The sequence below is a fragment of the Corvus moneduloides genome, chromosome 2 (genome assembly GCF_009650955.1).
Source record: "Corvus moneduloides isolate bCorMon1 chromosome 2, bCorMon1.pri, whole genome shotgun sequence".
Taxonomy (NCBI): domain Eukaryota; kingdom Metazoa; phylum Chordata; class Aves; order Passeriformes; family Corvidae; genus Corvus; species Corvus moneduloides.
In genome coordinates this window covers 58,195,842-58,220,598 of record NC_045477.1, presented here as the reverse complement: position 1 = coordinate 58,220,598, position 24,757 = coordinate 58,195,842, and the positions used below count along the sequence as shown (strand labels likewise).

At 38.2% G+C, this 24,757-nt stretch overlaps 1 protein-coding gene across 2 annotated transcripts in view; it reads left to right on the top strand.

Moving 5' to 3' along the window:
• Positions 1-24,757, top strand: part of DGKH (diacylglycerol kinase eta) — a 162,785-nt gene that overhangs the window by 7,008 nt on the left and 131,020 nt on the right. The gene's annotated exons all lie outside the window — the stretch shown is intronic.

Genomic DNA, 24,757 nt, shown 5'->3' with positions numbered 1-24,757 from the left:
GGAGGGGAAGCTGCCTGCCCGGCAGCCGCCCTGCCCTGTCGGGCGTCCTGGGTGTGGGGGAAGCGGCGGGCTGCTTCCCTCCCTCCCTCCTTCCCTCCGGCTCCTCTTCCTCGGCGGCGGGCACCGCTGCCGCGGGGATCCCGCCCTGCCACCCCGCGGCGCGGGTGGGCTGGCTCAGCGAGCCCTTCCTCACCACTTTCCCTATCCGCCACCCACCCTTCCTAGTTCACCCTCGGTCCCGGGGGCCGCCGCCGTGCGCCCCGCCGGAGCGGCAGGCACCGAGCCCGCGGTGGCACGTCGGGCTCCCCTTCGGCTGCGGGAGTGCCGCCAAGGAGGGAAAGGCGGCTTCCACTTTGAAAGGCACCTCGCGGAAAGAGAAGTAAACTTCTATACATCCTCGCTCGTGGCACTGGATGCGTAAAGCAGCTGTCAAAATTTTAGGTTAACGTAGTTTTTTGGCTGTCTCGGGCTGTCGAAGTTGTCCCAGTGGAATTAACTTTTTTCATGGATGGTGTATTTATTTAATTTTTTTCCCCTGTAAAATCAACAACCAGGCATTTGAAAGCATAAAAATAATGAAACAGACTTACTTTCTGTGTAGAAGGTTCCCATGACTTTCTACATAGCGTGGTCTACAGTCGGTGATGGGGTCTGCACAAAACCCCATTGGGGAGAGCTTATTGATGCAATGACATCAAGATCAGGATTTTTCCTGGAACTGTCTGTTTTGAAGGGCAAAGTGACTTTATGCAGGCCCGGACTGATCACAACTTAGGGTTTGATTTCTGCACAGTAAGTCATGTGGCATTGTTTCCTTTACAGTGCGTCCATTAAAGTTAGTAGTTTGTGAAGTCCTGTTGGGTTGGTGCTGTTCTTCCCTTGGGCTTTTGCTCCATGCACTACGTGCAAAAGGCAGCCACCTTTAAACAGAAAGCGTGATTGTTAAACAGTAATGTTATTCCGTTATGTGAAGTGGAAAGCAGTTTTTTCCTGAAACCTCCTGAACAAGATGTGTCATTCAATTTTATTGCTAAATGCTAATTTTGCATTTGCAGATGTTAGGCCTGTCTGAAAGGTTACTATAGTAAATAATGATACAACTGTTGCATTGTGTTGGAAACATAGTCCTACACAAACTTTCGGCTTTAACGCCCTTCTGTGTGGCAGTCTTCAGAACGTTTTAAAAGTTACAGAGCATGATGCCTTTATTAGCTGTAGTGGTATTAAGTGCATTTGAGTTTGCTCTCATAGAGGTTGATACTTGAAGAAGGAAAACATGCCTATTATGAATGTTATCGACACAGGTTTGTGAGATTGAGATCCCAGCCAATTCTTGCCAACTGTTACAGATGGGTGGGATATTCTGTATTTGAAGGCTGTGAATGAATGCTAAGCTGGGATCGCCTGAAGATCTAAGACAGCTCTGCAAGTCTTGCTTTTGCTTATCTTAGCTTGAGTCCCAGTTCTATTTCTGTGAATCAGATATATATAGGGAAAACTGACTGCTGACATAATTGAAGTCAAAATGTTGCTTTACTGGTTGCAATTTACAATACTTTGCAACTCCAAATATACACATCTTTCTTTCCATTTAATTAAAAGTGATATATCATTGTTAAAGATGAGACTCATGTTAAATAATTCAGTAGCACTTTATTTTATAACTCACAATGCATTATTTAAAAGTAGCTATATTTAGACAGACAACTCCCATTTAGTTTAAGGGTGTTGTATGTTTGCTGTAGTAGTAGTTGGTGATCAGTGGTTACATGAAACCACTAGAGCAAGGAACATCAGGGAGCTGCTCTTTTACCCAGCTAGTCCCTTTCATTCAAATTAGATTTGTTAAGCTTCACTTACTTAGTGGACGTGTTTGTAAGCTAAGGTTTTAATTAACTGGATTGGGTTTGTCTTACATCTAAGAATAGACTTTTGAAAGAACCCAAAGCATGTATATTACATTTATCATTGATGCTTGTGGGCCATTTAGGACTGTGCTATTTTTCTCCAGAGGTTGCTTATTTACTTACTTGAAGCATTTCAGCAACGTGGTATTGATTCCTTAGCTCAGAACTATACCCAAAAGTCTCTGGTGGTAATTGTTTTTATTTTACTTAAGGAAGATGTTATTTTTAGATGTTTTGGTACAGTTGATCATTTGTGAAAGCTACCATATGGTGATACTTTGCAGATAGAATCACTCAGGAGGGGATTTTTTTAAAGTGTGTATGACAAGATATAGGAAATATATGTACAAGAACAAACCCCTTTCAATAGCACAAACATAAGCCTAAAAACTTCTAACATCTGTAGTGCTCAAAGGAAGTTTTTAATCTGTGCTCTTTTCTTCCTGAATAAAAACAATTAATTACTTAGCTCGGGGCAGGGGGTGAAAAAGAGAATGAGAAAATGAAAAGCAGGAATACTATATTGGCAGATGTAATTACACCAAAGTTTATTGCTTGTTTATGATACGCTAATGACTGGTTCACAGTTCTATTTAGGAGACTGTTGTCCAGCTTTGCCATAGCTTATCCACATTGGATAGCAACTTCCTTGGCAAACTGTTTACTTGATTTTAGTAGAACTACTTTTACAGTCAGTTGCTAGGAGAAACAGATTGGTGATATGGCCAGACATCATTGTAACTTCTGTAATGGGTGTAGTTTTAGTTTATGCACATCTATCCCTCACATTTTTAGAGTACTTTTAAGGCATGTCTGCATCAAAATGTGGCCACTGTTAATTACCCCAAACAGAAAATTTGAAGATGAACATGTGTTGGTGCCTGCCAACTCGAGGAGGGAACAAGTTGTGGTGTAAAGGACTAAACTATTCTTTGGGCCTACATGTTGTTTGTCACTAGCCACTGTTTGCTAAAGCCCCATACTTGGCTGTAGAGTGGCTCTGTAGCAGTAGGTACCTTTAGGGGCATCAGGACCTAAACTGATTAGTGCTTCTGTGAGATTAAAGCTAGCATCTTTAAACCGCATCTGGGAAGCTTTTTGCATCTGTGGACTTTGTGTGTGTTCCATGGAGACAATGCTAGTGAATAAATAGGTGACAGGTACCCTGTGAAGTTTGAGCACTTTTGGGCCAAAATCCCTCATGGAAACAATTCTTGGTTTTGTAATGTCTACTCATCTTTCCCCCTCGTTTTGGGAGACCTGAATATTTAGTACATAAAAAGTGTCTCGGTAAAAAAAATCATTCTAAGAATATACATTTTGGTTTTATGAGAACTTTGGAAAACTGTAGTCAGACAGTTTTGAAGTAGTATATATGATGATACTAGGTTACAAACAGGGTTATATTGGAGATTGAAGTAATGGAAAGTTTTCCATGCATGTGTTAAATTTGGTTTCTTCATTTTCAAAGATGCTGGTTAAGGCAGGCAGAGTCAGTGCCTTCCTTAAACAGATAACTTCAGTTCTTGGGGCTACAGCCTGAAAACTGCCTGTCATCAGCTGGCTTCTAGTTGCTTTAAAGTTAATCACTCTAGTGCAAACTACATTCCTTAAAAAGATGGCCTTGCTTCAGTTCTTTATAGCAGGAACATGTTGAGAACGGAAGGTTCAAATTAGAGCTCACACTTTTTCTCTTTAAATTCTTCTCACCTTGAGGATCGGCAGAAGATTAATAAATGAAATAAACCCTGGATACTTGGAAGTAGAGTTGTCAGATGAGCACAGTTACAGTTCCCACTTTTGTCTTGAGTACTCTGCAAAAAACTGGATATGAAGAATAGCACTTTTATCACTGATCTGGCTTCCTATTTTAATGGGTCCATGTCCAGTTAATGCAAAAGCTCTGTTGGATATGTGTTTTGCTCTCAAATATGCATTGGGTATCTGGCCTGTGTTTATTTTTGGATGAAGCAGACATTCTGGAGCAGAAAATATAAATTAGGAAATGCAAGAAAATGTGGTGTACTGAGCAAGATAAATACACTTGTAAGGTATGTGGGACAAAGCTTTCTTCCTCTCTTTCACCCCCAGTGGTTTTTGTTAGTAATGAAATTGCTGTAACATGGGAGATTTTCAGAAGCATGAGAGTATTATAATTAGTGGAGATAATATGGTGTTGTTTAGTTAAATGGAAAGAGTTGTTACTTGAATTTTCTTATCTGAGTTATTAATATATTTTTTTAGAGATCCTAAATCATTATGGAGTAATAAAAGTAAATTAATTAAATTCCCCACTGTGGTTTTATTTGCCTTAGCGGGTAACACCAGCCATTTAGGAACTGAGCCTTCAAAAAGTTTCTAACCTTTTCCATATGCTGACATTTGACAGTGCCAAGTCCAAGCAGTCACTTCCTGTTTGTTTCTGGTATACATTTCTCTCAGATTACCATAGCTTGTTAATTCACCTAAATGTAAGTGCTGTGAGTGATACCAGTGTTCAACTGCATGAGCATCATTCTTTGCAATGTAATCTGCTTTTCCTCGTTTTGATGTTTCCCAATTTACTCTACTAAGTAGTGATTCATTCCTTTCTGGTTAAGGAAACATGATTTTTTTTATGCATCAGAAGTTCTCAGGAAAATGCCATGGTAGCAAAGTTTACCCCAGTGGAGATCCTTTATATGCATTAGGATTGTGTGAATCTGCACAGCTTCAAAATGCATTGTAATTTGTAATGTATTCTGCAACTGCAGTAATATGAATAGTGTTACTAGTGAGGAAGTGCACAGCAATCATCCTCAAGTTCTTGGCACCTGGTAGTGTTCACAGAACAGACTGAAGGGTGCTGCATGCTGCAGGATATCTGTCTTCAGCATTCATGTTTTCCATAATTTTCATTCTGCAATTAAATTGATTGTATTGAGTATCCAACCTTAGTAAAATATCTCAGCAGCTTTTTTTTTCCCACAACTGTTGTAAAATCTGGCAAATTTGTTTCTCTCACCACATCCCGGGGACTTTAACCTATTTTTAAAGTGAAATATTCATTAATGTGTATTCCTGATACATGCAACATGTATATGTATGCACAGGGAAATATATTTGAGTTTTCATATTCATATATATATATATTATTCAGTTCTAGAGTATGCCTTGACAAAACATACAAGTTTTTAGCATGAAATGGTGTGCAATATTTGTTGCTTCTCATAAATGCTGTGTGTCTACATAAGCTTTCAAAATAGAGTCCATTAAAGGAAAAATTCAGCCAAAGACATGATAGTTTGGGGAAGTTAAAAATGACTGAACACACTATGTAGAAGTAAGCAGGGTCAGAATGGAAAGAGTTACACTATTTAAGGCCCAGTGGTCATTACCACTCCAAATTCTGACACATGTTTGTATAAAACTGAAATGAAATGTGCTAAGGCATTTTAGTGATGCATTTATTGGCAAAGCTAAAATTGCTAGCTAAGGACCAGAAAGGAGGAGTTTGTAACATTTTGTTACAAAGGGTTTTGTAACTGTGGGTATTTGCAAGCAGGTCTTCAAAGAATGTTGCTTTTGGTGTTGGCTTTTTTTTTTTTTTTTTTCTGGAATCTTTAAAGTATTAATGCTATTTTGTGCTGTGAGATAACATGAATTACCTTTTTTTTTTTCCCCCCAGCCAACTGGGTGAGCTGTGAAGGTGGAAAAAAGATAATCACACTTTCATCTTTACACAAGATTTTGATTATTTTGTTTTGTTCCAAGGAGCTGGAGAATGCTTTTTTGTGAAAAAGATCAGGTGAAACACATGGAGTTTATTTTGTACTTTAAGGAGAATTTCTTTTTTTTAAGAAGCACAAGAAGAGACTTAGTCAGGAATAGATGACAACTGGGAATCCCTTTCTGAGATGCCTTATCTTGTGAACTTCATGTGCGGAGTCCTGGAGACACATAACAGCCATGCCAGAGCTCAAGAAGGGACTATTCTATAGCCTGTTCTTTATCCATGTAAGGCTATATAGATTATTGGCAAACATTTTGAATTGTTTCCAGCAGTTACGTCAGAATGCAGGATGCAAGACTGTTGTATGACTGCTGTATGACTACTGGATGACTAGCTGGACTAGCCAAATTAGTTTGGATATCTAAAGCAGAATACCTAGAATTACAGTGGTTTTGTATTTGAAGTGCTGATTAAAAGAACAGTCTGTCTGGCTATCATAAAGCCTTTTTCTAGATGGAAGTATTGAAATTCTCTTGACTAGCTGAAGACAACAAAAGGCAGCTTAGACCAGTGTTCTTGCTCTGGAATACTCCAATAGGCTACACATATATTTTTTTAAAAAACAATGTTCCTCTCATTTTCTTTTGACTCTGACCAGCCATGCTTGTGGAAAGGAATCTATAGAAGAACATACATAGTTTGTAGACCTCAAAATCTTAGCAAAGCAAGAAGGTAATGTGTGGATTCATTGAAGCTCAGAATATGGAGCTTTGGGTATAAAAGAATGCTCTGTAGTCATGCTGTTTTGGTTGTTTTCCTCTGACAGGGATAGTTAAGACATAGTTTGATGTCTTGTGAGAGTACTTCAGTAGCTTACTTGCAAAGGAACCACAAGACCAGTGTTTTGTTCTGGTCGGCCATTAAATTTTTGAGATTTTTTTGTTTGTAAAGTAGGGGGAAATGATGTCAATAACTTTAAGAAGTTGTTGACAGCATGGCTAGTTTTGTTTGGTGCTTTTTCAGTCTGATACTTCGGTATCTGAACTTTGTCTTTATTAAGAGAAAGAACTCTTTCTTTCACCTTTGTATTTGCCACTTTTTTACATTACTGTTTTATCCTTCCCCTTCCAGCCTTGAAAAAATCAATTGTGTTTTCCAAAATCTTTTTTTAAAAACCTAAGAACAGGCTACAAAGTGCTAAAGAACTACTACTAAAGTGCAGTAACCATAGCTGTATAATACTAACTTCAAGCCATGGCTCTCAATTTGCTAGTAATGGCAAAAAAAAAAAAAAAAAAGCCTGCCTTGGGGACATCCATAAATTATATCTTCCATGTCATACTGAAAAGAAGCCTCATTCTTTCTTAATGCAAACATTGTATTTATCACAGCAAACAAGCTTAATGCTGACCCAAAATAAATATTATTTCATTGATATGCTAAAAATAAGACCACTACATTAGATGATATTTAAAATGAATTAAGAGATTTGTTCTAGTACACCATTTGTACACATACTGAAACACTTCAGTCATTCTGTACACTTTTATGTGACTAATTACTTCTTAAAGTTAAGCTGGTGCTTAAGTGCTCATCGGATGTGGGCCATAAAAATTTTGTACATAAAGTCAGATCATAGTTGACTTAAAAAACTTCTACCATGTAGGAATTATCATGATATATTGCACAATTATGAAGAAAGAGCAAATAATTTATTTTTCTAGCCAAGTTTTTTGTTTGAATAATATCCCTGTTTAGGAATATTTCATCACTTAGATACTGAAAGCACATTAACAAAACCTGAGCTGTACTCTTGGGAGAGTTAGCATTATTGTAATGAATTCAGCAAGCTTTTACATTTGATGAGAATTTATTTGTTTATTAGATGGGTAGCATCAGATTTATGATGATCTGGACAATTAATTTCCTTGCCTTTAAGCACTTGGGGTTTGCAAATTGTGTGAGATCGCACTACTTTCTTGTCACTTAGCAACCTGAATAGGGTTTTGAAGCTGAGTAGTAGCTTGTGGGTGGCAAGTCTCCCTATATATTTTCTGGGTGGGAAGCAGCAGGAGCACCTCTGTGGGCAGCTGCCAGGAGGATGTGCGTCCAGCACTCACCAGGGTCTTTCTAGATGTGCTCACTGAGGAGAACTGGCTGTGTCCTCAGTGTCGTTTTGCACTTCTGGCATAGTTCCATGCTGGGAAGATCTGCTGAGGTTTTTCATGCCTGCAGAGATTTAAGTGGTTCTAAAGGACTGTCATGCCACTCTGGTCAGTTATGTCCTGTTGTGTGGTTGCTTAAATTTAGTAACTGAGTTTGAATGGCTTCAGTTTGACTGCTGGTAGTCCGTACTGCTGCTGTGATACTCTGGAGTGAGAGGAAGGTCAGCGGCTTCTCTGCTTGTGAGAAGGGTAGCTTGTTCTGGTTCAGCTAAGGATGTTGGAAAGGATCAGCATGGCTATCCAGAAGTCCCAGATGCCCATCAGGCAGAGACTTTTCCTCCCTGTGCACACTCTTTGTTGACCGTGAGGATGGGCACATACTTCTGTGTTTGTTTTAATGCTCCCATAGAGACATTTTGCTTTGTGTTCTCTCCCTCCTTTCCTGCCTGCTGCTGTCACAGTTTCTTCAGGAATTTGAATAGAGAAAGGGTGACATCCCTTTTCCTTTTAATCTATGCCTCTGCAAGATTTCTCCCAATAGCTCCCATAAAGAGAGGAACTGCCAAAGACCATGAAGTTTGTTGGGTGTGGAGTCTTGGAGAGGGTGCAGATATGAGTTTGCTCCTTTTAATGGCTTCATCCTTCACTGCCTTCTCTTTCAGTGGTACTGGTCAATCCTGGGAGCAGATGGTTCACTATGGAGCTATTGACTTGACAATTAATGCACCCTTTTTGCTGATTTTTCAGCTATTGTCATTTTTTGCCTGAAGCGTCAGGGAGCTTCACATGAGTTACTCTCTAGACAAATATTGATTGGCCTCAGTCTCAGAGACCTATTAAAGTGAATAAAAGAGAGCACAAAGGGTAAAAGGGGGTTTGTGAGTCAAGGATCTGAAAGAATATAGTGGTGATCAGGGTGTAAACAGTATTTTTTAAATTGTATATAATGATACATTTATAATATGTAGATTCTGCCTGGGATGAATGCAGATGGGATGCAGATCTGCAGTGGGGAGCTAGTGTGATTTACTTGGGTGTGAGATGAAGAACCAATGTTTCTGATTAAATCTGAACTCTTAAGGAAGTAAAAAATATTTTCCCCTTACACAGCTTCTCATTACAGACAAAAACAGGAATGACTTTCAGGCCATCTATCTGATGTTGTTGAACTTGATTTTCTTTCCCCTGAGTGAAGTTGTTTAAGCAAACCTTCATATAACCTAGAAGTTTGCATTTATGAGGATTTTATAGAAGGAAATCAGAATTTAGGAAAACTTCTTCATGTAGCTCAGTTGACTGCATCTTAGGGTTTTTTGTGTGTTTTGTTCGTCTTTTTTTTTTTTTTTTTTTTTGGTATGACTGAATGTTGGGCTAATAAACATGATTCTGTGGTGCTTCTGGAAGCAAAGGAAGAACTTTTACCCGTACAGAGTCCGCTGGTTAACATTCTGTAGAGAGAACATTAACCAAAATGTGCCTCAAAACTATGTGCAGGTAAGATAAAATTTATACCTGAGATGGTTTACTGCTTAGGCTGGTGGTTTGCAACCCTCCCTGATCCACTGGTGAATAATCTTCCAGAAATTTAAAGGCAGATTGCACAAGTTAGGGTCTGTGCATGTATCCTGTCTACTAGATGGCAAATTTTCCCCTTGCCCAACTTGGTAATTCTATAAAAGGCATTAAAATTACTTCAGTCTTCAGAGGGTTGTCAGGTTTCTATCTATGCCTCTGATGCTGCCTTGCAAGACTCTGTTCTGCTGCTTCTTCAACATTTCAAAGGAACTGAAGATACTAGTAAGTACAGAACTTCTGACGAGCTCCTGTCAAAAGCAAGCTATTAAATGTGCTGGCAATGTCAAGCTGTATGTTTAAAGACCCGTCAGTGCTTTTGTGTATTATCTCATGTTACCTGCTGTTGCCAGGTAAATGCAACTGCACTGAATAGCTTTTTCTTTTTTTTAAGAATACATAATTTTTATTCCAGCTTCCTTAAGCTTTGCATTTTTCCATAGTTTTGATCATATATATGCTTCAGATGATCTTGCTTCTTGCATAGAGACGAGTATTTAAAGCACAGTTATACTTTGCATGTGTGTGTGTGCATGCTAACCAATGCTTTATATTTTTTTTGCTTACACTGTTTCGGGTAAAAAAAAAGAAATAACTTTTTTTCATATGGTTGCTGTGTGCACCATTGAGGAGGAGATAAAAGGAGTTAACATCATAGACTCTACTCCTTCAGCAGCCGGGGATCTGCTGCCAACAGTTTTGCAAAGGGCTCATATTTCAAATTACCCTTTGAGATTTTGATAAGTCTGTGTCCCTGAGAGGTTGTCTCACAGTGAGGTGTTGGAAATGACAGGGAAATCTTATATTTTCTATTTGAGTAAAAAGAAATAAAAATATGTCAGAGACAGGGCAAGAGGCGCATGAGCTTCTGCTGAATTTTGTTACAGATGATTATATCTTTTCTTTGAAATATACCCCAAGGTTATATGTAGCTGATGTACAGTTTAAATTACTGTGTGTAGGTGTGAGAGGTTATAGAGAGGGACTTTTTATAGAAAAAAAATATTTATTAATGTTGTTACAGGATCATGATAGTAATCTGGGTTGGAAGACACTTTGGGAGGTCATCTGTCCCACCCCCACGCTCAGAGCAGGGACATTTTCAAGGCAACATTTGGTTGCCCAGTGCCATGTTTCTCTGAATGTCTTACAGATCGCTAGAATGTGGTTCCTGATTTGTTTTAAATTAAGCATTCTCTCTTCCTTTTACACAACTGTTGAGGATAACCTGTGTCTGCTGAGGAAGATTTGTCAGTATTTAAAGGCCTGATTAAATACTTTCACCCCCTCCCCCCCCCCCCGAAAAAAAAAACCCTAACCAAACCACCATGAGAAAACTTCATAGTACAACTTTAAAACTTTAAGAAAGGTCTTAAAAAGGAAAGTGCCTTTCTTCTCCCCTCCCATACCTTATAACATGGGGCAGGAGTGAAACGATGTGGTTGCTGTCTATTTATAGATTCAGTAATGTGCCAGTGTATACTTATTATACCTAATTAGGAGTATTCTAAATAACTTGTTGTTTGCATTACAGATACAGCTATATGATTGCAGATCAATGGCATGGAATTATGTCATGCCTTATCAAGGTCTAAAGTCTTTCTCCTCTCTCTAAATTAAACCTCCCTGTCCTGATTGCTTTTTTTGAAAAGTCTCCCTACTATGGCTGTGATTTATTTGCTGTGAGACTGTTTGTATGCTGATTTAGTTAATATTTGAAAGCTAGAATTTGAAGAGGAGCTCAGGGCGCAGGGGAGCTGGGATGTGCTATAAAAGGAAATTGCAAGAATTTAAATGATTGCCCCTTTTATTTTTTTGTTTTGTTTATTTGTTTGTTTCTGGTGTCATTCTGTATCCCATTTGATGACCTAGGATTTGACAGAGGTGCAGTTGATCAAGATGCAGTTGAAGGTGCCTGGATGGTACTACACCATCTTCACCATTCTTCCGGCATCACTGGGTCTGGCCATGGAGGTGAATATTCACCTCTTCGAGGTGGTGACAGATGACTTGGAAGTCATGAGTATGGTACAGAAAAAGACCCATATAAATGCAGCAAAAAAATGTGTGGCACAGGGACTTGATAAAATGTAGACTTCTTGACTTCTTGGCCATTCATGTTCTGGTTATGTTTTTAATGCTTTCCCTCTGGTACGTTGTTTATCATGGAAATTATTATAAAGCTTTTCAAGCTGTGCAGTTTAGTTGATAGACTATGTCTCCTGTTTGAGCCCAAGCTTCATCTTTCATTTTATTTAACCTTCAACCACATAAACTTTGTCGGTTGTTGCTAACACCACGAGTCAGTTTTACCACAGCATATGATGATGGAGAAATAGTGATTCCAGCTCTTCTCCCCAAGGGGTTAAGTAATACTAAACCTGTGATTCTTGGTGCGTGCAGAATTTTGTCATGTACGGAAAAGCACTTCGTTTTTTTTTCTTTCATTGGAGAGATATGTAGTGTAATTTAAACAAAAAGAAGTTTATATTAAGCTGTGTGACAAAAATATGCAGTATCCACAGAAAAAAAAAAGTAGTTGGTAGCACTGAATTTTGCTTGAAAAATATGATCAATGATTAGGGCCTAAGAATGTATGCAAGGTTGTATTAGAAACATATCTAAAAGAACTTTTCTTCTTTATGTAGTACACAGTTTATAAAATTATTATTCATCTTGATAGTTACAAATAAGGAAAAATGTTCTGACACCTAAGGTTTAATGGTGGCTTTTGTTTTAATTGCTAAATTGCCTTATTCTTAGGTGGAAAGTTTGAAAATCTCTAGCAGCATCTTATAGTAGACTTAGTTTTTCTGTTCTTCAGAGCCTCCTAAATTTCGTCTGCACTTAATTTTTACTCTAGGGAGTGGAGCTTACATAGGGAATTTCTATACATGCTATCTGAAAATTGCTTCATCTCAAAGTTTTTTTTTTTTTCCAATTAAAAGCATCATAGCATGTCTGTTAAAACAATCTGCTTTCATATATCAGCAATAAAACTAATTCCAAACTGAATCAAGAATGTGGTCTTGCATGTTTTATTGCTCAGAGTTAATATATAGTGAACGCTCATTTGAGAGTATTCAGGAATAAATGCTGCTCATCATTGCAGTCTCTTGGCAACCTGTGTCGGGTTCATTGCATGTAGGCAAGCAGCTGCCTGAGCATTGGTGGGAGGTTTTTATCTTTGTTATTTTCACAAGTTGCGTAGAGGATAGTTTGATTTGAAATGTCGGCATCCTGAGATATGAATAATGGGGATAGATATGCTTAACGTTCCTAAAAGCTTCAATGTAAAAGAGTGCAGGATGCAAGGGTCACTCTGCACATTTCATCAGTGCAGTTGAAATGGAATTTAATGTGTGGAACAGCTTCCTTTCGAAGGTAGATCAAAGCAGAGGCAGAGGATTGTTTGCAAACAAGAAAGTAATGTAAGAACAGATTTTTTGGGGCAATGTCTTGGAGACCTGGAAGTACACATCCCAGCGAGTGCTTAACTTGAATATCTGTTTCAGTGACCTCTAAATCTTTTGTTTGGGCCTCTACAAGGCCATAATGTTGCCAATGAACAACATCATTCAGGACATTCTTACAGCTTCTAAGGGTGCCTTCATGTGTGATCACTGCCAACAGAAGCTTAAGTGAAGGCTTAGTGAAAAAGAGAGTATTCGGTGCGTCAGCAAGGAAGGACGTAGTACTTAAATCACTCATGTGTAAGCTCCTGCTTCGGGCAGGGGACCAGACACACAGAAAAAAGGAGTATCTGTGGAGTAGAAGTGAGAGTGAGAAGTGTGATTTTAGTGCTTCCTGAAGAGCTCTTAGTATGCACCTAACCTGTGCTCATAGTAAGCAGATCACACGTAAAATTCTATAGCAAATAAGAAGCAGGATTTAAGTGCCTGTAGATTTTCCTGGCCACTGCGCATGTGTGCCTAGAAATACCATGGGGTGGCTTGCTCAGGACAATGGCCTTTGGGAGTTCCCTCTCCAGTACCTTATCAGGTACTGCATCTTGTAATGGTTTTGTGACAGCTTTTCTCCCAGAAGAGAGGTGCTTACAGGACAGCCTTAATTCTGTGGGTGGATCTTAAAAGGGACTATATTGCCTTGAGGGCAGTGTTTGGCCTCTAAAATTTTTTGTTCTTTTTCTGCAATCTGTATCTTCTGAGACACTCCTTGTTTGTTTTCCCTGTTTTCTTCAGGTGGGCGTCTTCCATGAATTTAGCGTATTTCTAATTGCTGCTGTTGGAGGCCAAATAGTAAAATCCAACTACCCCTTTCCATCTTCCAGGAGTGAAATGATGATGTTCTAAGCTTTTATATGTGCTTTGAGGATAAGAACTTATTTTGATTTTAAAACATTTATTTCCCTAATCATTTGCTACACAAACAGGGAAAGTGTAGTAGGCTAGTGGGATGAAAGGACTGGGATGTAGATTCAAGTTACTGGAAAGCCTTCTGTAACTATTAAGAAATTCTCATTTTGCCAGGCATGTGGTTCTGAAATGTATATTGTGATTCTATAATTATCTGTACTTAAGACTTCGAAGTTTATCTGTCAAACTAGAAAGGCCAAATTTTTTTTTCTCTTTTCTTTTTTTCACTTTTTTTTTTTTCTTCTCTCAAATGAGCTTGGGGATTCTTCAGAAAACATTTTAATTCCTGAAGAAGGAGGTTATAACTCATAAGTTGGGATGACTACTATATAATCTATTGAACACTCGTTTAAAATGCCTTTTGATTATTTTCTTTAGTCAAATTGTGTACCAGTTAGTCATTATGTCAAATGCCTGTTTGACAGGCCTGTGTAAAACTGTTGGTTACAGTGGTGGGAAGAGGGGAGATACCTGCCATGAGTGAGCTGTTTGAAGTTGTTTTATGTTCTTGTGGCTTGTCTTTTCTAAAACAACTGGATAGCTTCAAAGGGCTTGTGCTGCAGTGAACACCAGGGTAGGGTGTTGGGCCATGGTGATGATTAGATATGGCAGAACACCGATCAGCAGCTGGCGTGAACATTGTGGCCTGTGGTGAAAGCAGCAGTGTAGGAATCTGTGCTCAGTCAGGATCTGTGCTCTGCCTGCTCATCAAATGGAGGCTCTCTCTTCCAGCTTTGGTGAAACAACCAGCCTTTTTGGGGTTTAAGTGGATGCTCTCACCTTTCTTTTTTACAGCATGTACTTCACGACTATTTTTCCAGTGAAACTGTGCATCTGCATGTGGTGGTGATGATGGTGATGATTATTTTTATTGTATCATGCTTTACCACTTTAGCTGATAACGTCAAGGAGGTGTCTCTCTGGAGGAGAGCAGCGCTGCATTGAGGTGCCTTAGGTAGCCCTAAATGAACTGCTTGCCTTCCGGATCCAGTGCAGCCCTCCTGGGCTTTGTTCCTAACAGAGCTAATTAGTTGGGGTATTACATCATGCTAAAGCAGTTATTTTGCTTCCAGTTCCAACGTGCTTCATTTAGCGATAGCTCACATATCTCTGCAAAATACAGTGTTGTATTGTTTCGGCCTGTCCAAAATACTTAGAAGGAGAGATTTATAATAGGTGGTCAGTTCTACTTCCTTATTTCTTTGGTGTTTGCACAGTGGTGAATTAGCTCTTCAGTTTGGGGGGATTTCTTCTATACTGCTTGCAGGCCTCTTTTCTACTCCTTTTCTTGTTTGTCTTTGTTTGCATTACCACCAAACTCACCTTTCTGCATCCTAACCAGCCTTTGGTGTTTTGCTCCCTCACTCAAAGTAATGATTGCCCTGAGAGTTACTAATGCCTGCCTTCCCTTCTCTCTGTGCTTATTTAGAAGTGTGGTATCTGAAAGATTACGTGAGGAGAGAGAGGGTATTGTGTGCTTCTTCTTGACCTGGAGAGGAGAATCCAAAGACTTGCATGTTCTGTGTAGGAATGGTATTTGCCTTTTCCTACCTGCATGGTACAATGAAGTACCAGTAAGCGATGTGCAGCAACACTTCAGAAGCATCCTGGTAGTCACCTTACTTCATTCAGAATCTGAGGTCAGTGGAAGTGGAAAATAGCAGGGGGGTTGGGTCTAGATAATCTTTAAAGTTTCCTCCAACCCAAGCCATTCTATGACTCTACAATTCAATGAAGAACTGTCTCCTGTTTTCAACCTCTTCATTTTTTTTGTAATCTGTGTCCCCAGAAAATAGTTAGTGTAAAGCTGAAGCAGAAGGAGATTCGAAGTGCCCTAGTCCAAGTGAAAATGCAGACAATTTGAGATGGTCTAATCAAGATCAGAACTTCCCTGGTACAGAATTTTCCAATGTGTGTTTGTTGTCTTTTTTTTTTTGTTTGTTTTGTTTTTAATTGTCCATTGAACTAAGAAATACAGTTATTGTAGCTAACAATACTGTTATAATACACACTGACAAAATCCAGATAACTCGAAGTTGGTCTGACACTTGATCCTTTACTCATAGTATTGTTCCATAATATTTTTTCCTCCATGACATCATGAACTATAAAAGTGCCAACATTTTTTTTTAACTGCTAAGCCTTTTCTTCCTTCATGCTATAACCTTTATGTTTAAAAATAGCTTTTTTCTTTGTTTTTCTTTAATTTTTTAAAAATTTAGTGTACATTTCAAGAGGAACGTGGTAGCCATGTGAGAATGTTTAACATCTGTGATGGCTTTACCATCATGTATTCCAAGCAGTTGTCACACGCATTTATCTGCAGGGGTACAATGACATTTTTCTCAGCAGCTGTATCCATGACAACAACTGGGAAGGTCCATGCCTCCCCTTTAGTTTTCAGAAGATGTGCGTTCTTACCTTCCTAATGAAAGGCCCAGAAGCAAAAGCTGTGTAATTTTAATTGTGGCATATTCTCTTTAGTCATTCAATGATGACCACTCCCAAGTGTTTTAGTATCAAGAAAGTATCAAATTAAAACACATGTACCCACATGTACAGAGAGAAGAGCAAGTGTCTGTTTCATGACCTGCTAAAACCAAGGAGGATTTGTAGAAGTATTTGAGAAATGAGGGTACTTAGGAAGTTTATTTTATTTTCAGTATGGAAATCTGTACAAGGTATGTAATTTAAACACTTAAATTCAGAGATATGCAGAAGAGTGTGTCATTACGATAGGCATTTTTGTATCACAACAGAACGGTTCTCCCTGTTTGCCTGATAATCACAGTTCCTCCCAAGTAGCGCACTGTCTGTCTGTCAATGTCATCTTTAAATCCAGCCAACAGTATGTGAAGTGGTACAGACCAACAATAGTTGGGTCAGCTCTTCAAGAACACACAGCATCCAGCAAATCCAAAGTGATTTATTTACTTGCCTAAATGGGAGTTGTTGGTACTGAATGCTTTTGAAAATTTGAGAGTGTTTAACATGAACAGAGAAGAAGTTGGAGAATAAAACAAAGGGCCTGGGTAACTTTATTTTGCCTTAAACATAAATCTGAGTTCAAGGACAAGGCTAATATTCACATCCTGCTAATATATGGGCTGCCAAAAAGAAGTAATGTCTTAGGAGATGAGATTTTGATTGCTGTGAAAATGAAGGTATAAGGCTTATTGCTTTGGGAGACTTAACATCCATTTTGACACCTCTTCATGTACTTTGCTGTTCTCACAAGTAGTTTCTGGACCTCCAAGAAGAGCCAAATTATACTAGGTTTTCAGATCACTTATTGCTTTAGGAAACAAACACTATGACAGATGGTAGAAGTATTTAAATTGATTTATTCATAGTTACCTGTACAAATACTGTCTATTTTTTCCTCAGATGAATGAGAGTGTGGGAAGCAGGATAGAAGACAGCTTGCTTACTGTTTTCTGCATCTTGCTTCCTGGTGAGGAGTGGGGAGGGGAATTAGTACCTTTAGTTTTTGGTAAATTGCAGGAGAACAGGGAAGCCATAGAAGTGATGGAATGAGATGGAAGGGCTTCTGAAGAACACGTGCAATTGAGGAAAGCCCTGACAATTGCCTATGTACAAAGAGATTTACCCTTACCTCTTTTGAGGTAGTTAAGGAGAGGTTTGCATGTAAAGCTTTTAAATGTTTCACTTGGTAGTTCTGAATTTTCACTATTTTTAGGTTTATTATATGTAATAATGGAGTATTATTTCAGGGTTCAGGGTTGTTTCATGCCTTTTGCTATGTTCACCTGCAGGAAAAGGAGGTGGAGGCTGGCTGGCTAATGATTCTGTTATGCCACCAAACCTCGGTTCATGACTGTTTAGGCGAAGATCAACGGCTTTTCCATTCCCAGGCAAGAAGAAGAGGCAGCTATGACAAACTCAGGAATCCCAAAGGACAACCTGGATCCTCCTCTAGAGAGAAATCATTCCCCAAAAGAGAGAACAGCATGTCTGGAGAGGCTGTTACAAAGCCATTACTTGGAAAATCTGCCTGTTTACCCATCAGGGCATACACAAGCCTGGCTTATCTGATGATTTGTGAGAGAAGTTGGAGGCAAGATAGAAGCCCTTGGGAAGGGGAGAGAGAGCCAGATTTACATGGGTTTTGGAGTGGAATAGAGAGAGGTGTTTTCTGCCTCATTATGAAACTTCTGAACTGTTCCATGAGAGGAAGATCAAAAGACTTCTTGCTGGAAGGGATGTTGGGATGATGTCTGTTTTGTTTTGAGCTCCCAGACTACCAGCAAAAGACTGCTGTAGATCTGCCCCAGTGATTCAAACTCCAAACCTTTAATCTTTTCTTGTGAACAGCTTCTTGTCAATTTTAGTGAATGAAGTAAATGGAAGATCTTAATCTTGGCAAATTCATGGATATGGTAGAGAATATGACCCTCTTATCCTTGCAGGAAATGAAGAAAGCCTTGGAAACCAATTAATTGGAAAAGCAATTAAAAAGAGATCACTTCTGTTACATGAGCATAGTTTCCTCTAAGGGAACTTTGATTTTGCAAACAAAGGTAGCAGTGTAAGAACTGGCTGTCCTTTTTGAAATCTCCATTGCTTGAGTAGTTTATTATTGTGGGTCTTATGAAATGTCCGTAGTCCCGGTTATGTGTCCACAGACAGCTTCTCCTGTTGGAAGCGTTTAACCAGAAGAAAAGAATGTACAGTAAGTGTCGACGACTTTTCAGTAAGATGACCCCAGAGAATGACCTTTGGATTGTAGCACATTGGCTGGGCATCTGCCAGGCATTTAAGGTTCCTCTCTGCTTCTCAGCTATGAGTGGCATGGCTGGAGGGGTCAGCTTCCCTTTCCTGGGGGGAACTGACGGGCAGCACCTGCCACAGTGAGTCAGCAAGGCTGCGCTGGCATTGGCCATGGCATTCTCGCACCTGTCAGGAGAGGATGCCAGCCAACCTTTGACAGTGTCAAAGGAAATTACGATTCACGGAACAGTGGCACACTCCGCAATTGGTATTTTGCTGCTGTGCCCTGAGTTAGTGCCCTAGGAATCTCCTCCCATCCCAGTGTTATTGGGAGCACTGTGCTTGCTTCTGTTCCACAGCTTCTTTTTCTTTTAGCCTCTGCGTTTGTTACATCATTTCATTTCAAACGATGTTTGGTTTATGGTGAATGCATACCTGATGGAACTACTCATTTGAGTTCTTGGTCTCTATGCCAATAAACAATATACCTTGGCAGCACCCAGCATTTTTTCCCAGTGAATGTGTCAATGGTTTCAGGGACTGGATGGCAGTAAAAACTCATGGATAACCTTGCAATAGGTGTATTTTTAATGATTGCTCCACTTCGTTGTTTTTTTTTTTCACTTTGTAGCTTTTTGTCCAACAAATTTATTGAAGCCAGAACCATAGGTTTTCTGAGATAAAACTGTATGGAGCCATAATTCAGCTGTTCAATGAACTTCTTAGTTTCAAACCTCAATATTACTTCAGTGAATCAATTTATCAAGAGAACGGGCTATTTCACTAGAAAGATCTGAAAGAGGGATCATTAACTCTGTAGCTGGTTCTGTCTGTCTGTCTTTTGTCCAATGGCGTCTGGAAGCAACTTAATAGAATCTAAAGTATTTAAAATTTCATTATCTAAAATTGCTTTCCTTAATTCCATTCACTTTACATGTTGTAACACTGAATTAGTGTATATTCTGTTTGGAGCTGCTAATGAACTACATTCTATTTACCTGGGTACTCCTAGGCTTCTCTAATAAAGTAATGAACTAATAACTTTCAGAGTTGAGGTACAGCAGATGTATCTGGAAAGGTGTCTGGTAATAACAGTAATAATAAACAAAACAGATCATCATCTGTTTTTTTACAGATAACAAACAGTATTACAGGGGAAAAAGAGTCTAAAATATGGTGGTTTTATTTTGTTTGGTTTTGGTTTGCCTTTTTTTGTGTGTGTGTTTTTGGGGTTTTTTTGAGCAAAAGAGAGTCTTATTTTTTGATATCAATATAATTTTCCAGCTAAATCGTCTTGCCACTTATGTTCACACTATCCACATATCATGTCCATGCAACGTTTACTAAGAAGGCTTTTCTGAATAATTGCTTCATAAATGCAAATATTAATACCTCTTTCATTAGAGAATTCATACTTTTTATCATGCTTTGCCTTCAAGAAATTACTTTATGATGCAAATAAATATAGATAATATCTGTCATCTGAAATGCTTTTAACTATCAGTTTGAATATAAAACTGTAGTGCTTTTTGAGGTGAAAATAGATTGTCATAAAAGCTATATGAAAAATTAATTAAAAAAATGTTCTGCTAAACCAAATTGTTTTATATAAAAGTTGTGCAATACAAGTAACTAAGGTAATACAGAGAAATGTAGCTTTTGTGTTGTGAATGTAATTATCTCTTTTATAATCTCTAGAAGGAGTAGTTAAGATGGAATTCATGTCTCTTCATTTCACTACCAAGGTTAGTCATCTACCACACACCCTTTATAGCCAGTGGAAAGAAAAAGATGCTTCTTCAAAGCAATTACTCTCATTTCCAATTCCCGTCCTTTGGGCATCCCTCTTCTTTTTCGTCACTTTCTATAATCTGACCAGCTTCTACTTTTTCTGTCAGTAATGGGACTTGCTAACATGGAGCCGGATGGATGTCAGGGATTTCTGTAGGATATTGCTTCTTCCCTTCTCTGTCTTCACAGTAATTTAGTTTGGGTGTGTACTAGCCATTCTGGGGTGTATTCATTCTCTTCTGCTGTAATGTACATAACTGCTCCAGGTAGTTGGAGATTATCTATTCTGCTTCCAAAAGGGTGACAGGTTTGGTGCTCAGCAGGAAGGGAGCTACCAAGTCCTACCTAGCTTTTAGGTCACCTCTTAAAGTGCTGTATTAATTACCTTAGAAGATCTGGTTAAATAAGGAACTGAACAAGGTAGCTGTGTATTTGGATAGCAAGTGCAATTCAATCACAAATAACTTTCTGAATGCTCACAGTCAGGGTTTCACTCCCTGTTCAAGGCAAATCTCACAGATCTAATCTTTCTCATGCCCTTTCCCACTACATGAGAATGACTTTTAATAGGGTAGTTCTACCAGTTAAGACTGCTGTGTAGAAGTACAGTGTCAAGTGTTTTGTGATTTATTTTGTTCATATCTTCATGGAAGGTATGAATCAAAATAGCATGGGAAAGAGAATTGCATTTTCATTTACTAAGTATATCAGTGAATTGAATTTACATGAGACTTAGGAGCTCAGCTGATTTCTGCAGAGGCAAGCACTGTATATTAGGAATTAAAATTGTTGTTTGCAAAACAAGGAAAATTTATCTTGTAAAGAACACCTAAGCCATTATACTTTCCTTATGTATAAGTAAATAGATAATATGTGTAGAAGAGGCACATTTAATGAGAACAAAGGCAAGTGCCATTCACTGGTGATGGAATATAAATAACTGATTTTTCTTTATTAGAAGGTTGCTTTAATCAACTCCTGGTTTAGACAAGAAGATATATGATTTTTTTTTTTTTTTTTTTAATATAGGCACTAGTTAAAGATATTAATAGAAGCTTTTAGGATGTGTAGACAAGTTATGGTGTCATGTCAAGTCATCGAGGTGACCTGGCAAGGCGGAGGGCTTTTGTTCAGTAAATATTACAGTATTTTCACTTCATGTTGCGTCCATGCTTTTTCTTACCCATCCTTTACTCCAGTGCTTTTGGACTTCAGTCACTTGTGTTGTTCCATCCACCCTCCTTTTTTCTTCCTATGTGTCATTATCTCCCCTCTTCTTTTGGGTTCCCACCTGTGTCACTCGTGCCTTTTATATTGCAGTCCTTAAATTACCCATGGGGTGGAGGTCATCCATTGCAAGAAGGCTTTTGTGTGAACATGAAAGGTGCTGGGAGATGAGCAGAAATGCTTTCTTTTCTCTGTTTCATTTACCTTCTTCATAACCCCCCCATCTCTTACCTGACCCTGGGCAGGCAGCGAGGAGGAGCAGGAGTGGCTGCTCCCTCCTTCAAGCTCTTGGATGGTTCCGATGGTTCCGTCTCATGTTTCCCTCTGGTTTGAACCACGCCAATGCTGATAAGAAATGCAGATGTTTAAAAATATCTCAAATAGCTGAAAATATTTGGAGTGTAGCTTTCTATTTACTCCTAGATGGAAATTCTCTTTTCCTTCAAAGTGTTGTGCTCATGGAACATCCCAAACTGGAAGCTCAAAATATTGCTTTATATAGCAACATTTCGCTCTGCAGTTTAACCAATCAAGTGAATTCTTTCTATATTAGATTATGTGGGGAGTAATAAATCTGGCTGAGGGCAGTAGCTTACAAAAACCTTGAGAGGCAGAATAGCCACAGTACATACTTGAAATCTTCTATTTTGCAGATTTGTGGGAAAACTCCTGGGAAATAAGAGTTAGACTTTTGGTTTTGTCGAAGACATAGTTCTAGAGAATCAGTGAAGCAGTAAGTATTGTAAGAATATTAAGCTTGTTAACTCTTAAGTGTGTATCTGTAAAACCAGATTTCTCTATGAAGGCAAATGTGTCATAGAATGATGGATTTTAACAGAGCTAATATCAGCAGTAACATTTAAGTTCAGTAAACTTGTGCAGTGAGCATAATTTCTTCTAAAACGGACGTTATACTGATCAGTATGTTGGAGGAAATCACACTGATATTAGTATTTCTCAGCTCTTCTGGTCTTATGTCTATTAATGCTGTATCTTTTGTTTCATTGTAATTTTTTATTATATTTTTTTATTAATCTACAGCTGTCTGTCTTTCTTTGTAATACATGCCATTATCTGTAACTAGTTTATCTTTGTAATATGCAGTGGATATTTTGTTATTTGTGTAGCATGAGTCTTCTTACATTTTCTTGAACTGCAGGTATATTAATTTCACTTACCCGAAACTATTTTACCCTCTTCCTCATAGTATTTTCTTCTCAAACTTTTCATACTCAACAACAACAGCAATGATCAGAATATTGCTCTACAGGAATCAAACTTATGTCTTTGTGTTGCTGCTGGAGGTACAAAAATATTATCCTAGTTTTATTTTGATCCCAATTTTTATGAAGATGAAAATGATTAGTGATGAATGTTTAGTGTAAAACATTGCATAATGAATTATTACAAGAGAAATGCTCCATGGTTTGTGGCTGCCTTCATACTAATTTTCTTAATTATTATGTCAATTTAAAAAAATACTTTTTGACAACAGCTAGATCATCAGCTTTCTCCTGAATCTTTTTACACAAAAGTCAGATACTTTAAATCTTACTTTATTGAAATAACTGTGTACTTGACATTGTTGGAACAGGTATTTAAAACCTGTCAAGGAGAGTATTATACTGTGTTGCTGAATACTTACTGATGTGTACTTGTAGATAAATTGGTAATTTAAAATACTTTATTTTCAAAGCACAAGGAAGCAAGATAAGTTGCCTGTTGAACACACAGCTGCATTCTTCTTTTATCTAAGTTACTCTTAAATGTGACAACTAAATGTCAGCTTTTAGCATTGTATAGTATTAAACAATTAAATAATCTTGGTTTATTGATGTTTCTATTATTATGCATATTCCACTGTCTGTGTTGCTATGAAGCAGGCATGTGCTCTGAATATCACCATCATCAAAAATATCTTCTTTAAATTGTTCATTTCATTAAAGAGTTCTAGTAAAAAACTGTAAAATACTAAACATAAAATAAAATCAAAGAAAAAAATTTCCCATTTCAGTCTTGACTAAGTTTCTCATGTAAGTACTACAAGAAATACTGTAAAAATGGGAAGCCCATTTGGAAACAGTGAAGTATCCCCACAGGAGAAGGATTTTGGTTTATATTATCATATCTTGTTATGTACTATAGATGAAAAGACAGACTTCCAAAAGATTAAGGCAGATTAAGTACATGGTTGTTGCTGTGATGCTTACGTGTGATGGAAGATCATCCACTGTGATGGAAGATCAGCTTGCTAGGATGTAGAGTGAAAATGGTAGATAAGGAAACAAAGGAAAATCCTGAAATGAGTCCGTCAAAAAAGTTAATGAGTAAATGCATTTCATTGTTTGCAGGAGATTTCGGTTAATTCAAACTTGTATAAAAGGTATGAAAACCATCAAGTTCCTTCTGGTCCTGTGTTTGATACATCTGCCTTTCTAAAGAAGTTATGCCAGTGTTGTTAACTAATGAGGTTAAATTACTTGCTAATATATTTGAAAATTCTGTCTCATTTTTTCTCATCTCAGCTTCACTGAAGAGCATATTTTATCAGCAAGCTTACAATTTTTCCCTGTTTTGGACAGAGTTTTGCAAAACCATTAGGAATTGCACTTTCCTCTGATTTCAAGTGAGGTTTTGCAAGTTCTTTTTCTTTCTTGTCTTCATTGCAATGTTTTTCACTCAAACTACCAGGATGGTGAAGCCATACTGATTCCATTAACTATTGGTATCTGCATTCAGAGATGGATCATAGACTCATACACCATTCTGAGTGGGAAGGAACTCACAAATTAATGCCTCCTTATATGCTTTGCTTTGATGCTTTTTGCTTTGTTTTTCTTAAAATTTTATTGTATTTTGGTGTTGCCATTTGCTTCTCTTAATTATGCTGGTGCAGTTTTATGTTTTTCTCTGTACATGAGATCTTTGACATGAACTGATCTGAAAATAACTTAAAAATTAATTATTTTTTTTACCTCAATTATTTCATTGATCCAGGCTGAATCATCATAGTTGACAGAGGGGTGGAATACAGGTCAGTATGTGGGTGATGGAGAATGGGTAAGAGAGGGTGAGCATCTTTAGGCTGAGTTTGCATGCAGGAACCAACCAGTTGTGCAACCAAGTTAAGTTTCCTACCTTTTCAGGAGAAAGAGGAAGATGCCTCTGAAGGCCTCCAGAGGGAGATCCTGTCCACCTCAGTTGAAGTGCCTCAAGTTTAAAGGGGATTCCAAATAAAGCTTATAATATAATTAAGATTACCAGTAAATTCCATAC